Source organism: Dendropsophus ebraccatus, chromosome 3, assembly GCF_027789765.1.
Source record: "Dendropsophus ebraccatus isolate aDenEbr1 chromosome 3, aDenEbr1.pat, whole genome shotgun sequence".
NCBI lineage: Eukaryota > Metazoa > Chordata > Amphibia > Anura > Hylidae > Dendropsophus > Dendropsophus ebraccatus.
Genome location: NC_091456.1, coordinates 162,454,975 through 162,459,080, shown reverse-complemented (window position 1 = coordinate 162,459,080; position 4,106 = coordinate 162,454,975).

Genomic DNA, 4,106 nt, shown 5'->3' with positions numbered 1-4,106 from the left:
AGGTGGTAAGAGGCAACGTGCTGTCGTCAGAGGCGAGGTGCGGTGGTTAGAGGCAGTGTGCGGTGGTTAGAGGCGACGTGCGGTGGTTAGAGGCAAGGTGCGGTGGTTAGAGGCGAAGTGCGGTGGTTAAAGGCGACGTGCGGTGGTTAGAGGCGACGTGCGGTGGTTAGAGGCGATGTGCGGTGGTTAGAGGCGACGTGCGGTGGTTAGAGGCGACGTGCGGTGGTCAGAGGCGACGTGGGGTGGTCAGAGGCAACGTGCGGTGGTCAGAGGCAGTGTGCGGTGGTTAGAGGCGACGTGGGGTGGTTAGAGGCGACGTGAGGTGGTTAGAGGTGACGTGCGGTGGTTAGAGGCGACGTGGGGTGGTTAGAGGCGACGTGCGGTGGTTAGAGGCAGTGTGCGGTGGTTAGAGGTGACGTGCGGTGGTCAGAGGCGACGTGGGGTGGTCAGAGGCGACGTGGGGTGGTCAGAGGCAACGTGCGGTGGTTAGAGGCAGCGTGCGGTGGTTAGAGGCGACGTGCGGTGGTTAGAGGCGACGTGGGGTGGTTAGAGGCGACGTGCGGTGGTTAGAGGCGACGTGGGGTGGTTAGAGGCAGTGTGCGGTGGTTATGGTCAACGTGTGGTGGTTACGGGCAACGTGCGGTGGTTGCGTGCAATCTGGGGCGGTTATGTGCAATCTGGCGTGATTACGGACAACCTGGGGCGGTTACAGGCAACCTGGGGCGGTTACGGGTAATCTGGGGGGTTAGGAATAATCTGGGAGTAAACTGCAGTTATTACTATAATAAAAAAAAGTGTGTGTTTTATTTTTTTGTGTGTTTGTCACTTTTTGTACTTTATACATTCATTTTCACTGTATTACTATGATTACTGTGATATTTTCTATCACAGTAATCATAGTTCAGTGACAGAGACCAAATTGGTCTCTGTCACTTTAAATTTTCAGAGTTGGCTGGTTGTGGAGCGCATGCGCACTTCATAACCAGCCAGGACGTCGAGGAGGAAGGAGCTCCGTGGATCCGGTGAGTATATGGGGAAGGGGGGGGGGGTGACGGGGGGACGGGGGTGACGGGGGGGGGGGGGGGGGTGGGGGGCGACACTGTAACACTTTTTATCCCCTGTCACCAATGATTTATGGTGACAGGGGATAAAAAGTGCCGGCAGCACTGGGAACAGGCGATCGGTGGTATATAGTATATACCGCCGATCGCCTGCTCCGGGACCACACGGGGGGATCCCCGATCACTGCCCCATGCTCTCCGCTACCTCCGGTGGCGGAGAGCATGGGGCTTTGATCATTATTTTATTTCCATCCCTGCGAACAAACATCGCAGGGATGGGGGCGGCCATCTTGGATCTGATGGCCGCCTGGGTACGGTGATCTGGGGTCTGATCGGGGGGCTGATCTGGGGTCTGAGGGGACATTTTTCATCTCCCCCCACCGTGGATTCACGGTGGGGGGAGATGAAAGCTCTCGGCGGTGCCGGTAATTCCCGGTACCGGAGATCACCGCTATAACGGTAATAGCGGTGATCTCCGGTATCGGGGGACAAGGGGAGGGGGCCGGGGGACATACTAGTTGTGGCGGTGGGGGGAGGCAACGTGCTGCAGCCTCCCCCCGCCGCCCGATCTCCCCATAGACGCTGCGGTCGCATTGACCGCGGCGTTTATGGGGTTAACTGCCCGGGGGGAGCGCGGCTCGCCTCCGAGCAGAGGCAGCAGGGGGATGCTGTGTGACATAGCATCCTCCTGCTGCCCGATCTTCTATAGGGACAGCGGGGGGAGGCAGGGAAGCCATAAGGTTCCTGGAACGTCATGTTGCGGGAACTACCTGCTTTACATGACGTTCCAGGAACGTCATTTTGCGGCAAGGGGTTAAAAGTTATATATGTGTGTCTATATAATGTTTTACCGTATCTGTACGGCTCTGCCACACTGGTAGCTGATAGAAATCCAGGAAGTAAAGAAAAATGGCCTCTGTGCCAATCCACATTGTCTCCTGCTCCCTCTGCTATCCCAACTTAGGAGACAAATCTTCCATGCCTCAGTCTCACATTTTGTGTGTTTGTTGAGCACAGGCTGATGATGCAGACAGGGGGCAGGGCGTGATGTCCCAGGAGGCTTGGCTGGATCCCCCAATCCCCTGAGTGATTCAACATCTCTGACCGGCCAGAAGCAGCTGCTGCACTGATTTTACTGATTGTGTAGAAGTGTGCAGTGAAATTAGGGCTGTGTTCACACATGTTGGAGTTTCATTGCAGTACTGCAGCGTATTCACAAAAATGATGCAGCAACACAAGTAAATGATGCTAAACGGCAGAGAGGATTAGAGCCGGTTCTGCCAATCCCAAATGGAGAAAAAACGAGGCATAAACAGTATATCCCATGTAAGGTAGTATTGGATAAACTCCTTATTGTGGGGCTCAACTTCAAAGATAAAAGATGCTTGATCATAATATGTGTGTGGAAATGAAAAGAAAAAAAAATGAAATTAAAAAAGTTCTTTACTTTATTCTAATATCAGCGTTACAGGAAGAGAATACAGTGTGCTATGTGGTGTTACAGGTAGAGAATACAGCGTGCTGTGTGGTGTTACAGGTAGAGAATACAGCGTGCTGTGTGGTGTTACAGGTAGAGAATACAGTGTGCTGTGTGGTGTTACAGGTAGAGAATACAGTGCTGTGTGGTGTTACAGGTAGAGGATACAGCGTGCTGTGTGGTGGTACAGGTAGAGAACACAGCATGTAGTGTTACATGTAGAGAATATAGCGTGCTCTTACAGGTAGAGAATACAGCGTGCTGTGCGGTCTTACAGGTAGTAACTGTGTGCTGTGTGGTGTTACAGGTAGTTATTGTGTGCTGTGTGGTGTTACAGGTAGAGAATACAGTGCTGTGTGGTGTTACAGGTAGTTATTGTGTGCTGTGTGGTGTTACAGGTAGAGAATACATTGCTGTGTGGTGTTAAAGGTAGAGGATACAGCGTGCTGTGTGGTGTTACAGGTACAGAATACAGCGTGCTGTGTGGTGTTACAGGTAGAGAATACAGGGTGCTGTGTGGTGTTACAGGTAGAGAATACAGCGTGCTGTGTGGTGTTACAGGTAGAGAATACAGTGTACTGTGTGGTGTTACAGGTAGAGACTACAGTGTGCTGTGTGGTGTTACAGGTAAAGAATACAGTGCTGTGTGGGGTTACAGGTAGAGAATACAGTGTGCTATGTGGTGTTACAGGTAGTAACAGTGCGCTGTGTGGTGTTACAGGTAGAGAATACAGCGCTGTGTGGTGTTACAGGTAGAGAATACAGTGTGCTGTGTGGTGTTACAGGTAGAGAATACAGTGCTGTGTGGGGTTACAGGTAGAGAATACAGTGTGCTATGTGGTGTTACATTTCTCCACCACTGGTCCTATAGGTGATGACATCACATCCATTTTGATGGAAACCATGGCACCCTCACTGGGCTGTGATGTGACATTGCTACCTGAATGCCAGGGGGGAACCAGCGTGATATTTTCACAGTAAGAAGGCAACCCTAAGGCCCCAATCACAGTATCCCCACATATTGCAGCTTACCCATTGACTTTAATACTTTTGAGTCCTGGAAAAAAGTTTACATTCAGGAAATTGTACCAAATGTAGCCAGTAGTAGGCTAGAGCCCCCTTGGACCATTAAAGTGAAAAAGTAAATTGGCACAATGTAGTACATCTCTTTACTGATATCCTCACCTGTCCCTCATAGCACCGAAACATGATGTTTGGGCAGGAGAAAGGCACTCAGAATGCTTCAAAGAATGGTTACGAAACAAAAAGACACAAAAACCTAAAAATGACACATGGCAGATATTCACTCTACTGTGATTGACAGTATGTGGTCAGTATAGGAGGGAAATTAGGAAAATTCCCTATATATTATAAGCCATTCCCTATAACTTTTTGAAAAACCAAAGTAGGTAGAGAATCTCAGCTTACGGAGAACAGTATCAGTAGTCTGCACAAAAACCATAGTATGACCTAAAGGCTATGGACACCTTTGCAGTGATTTTTTTTTATTGTTCACTTGTTTACTAAATGAAAAATTATGGAACTTATGAAATAGTCTTTTTTTAAAA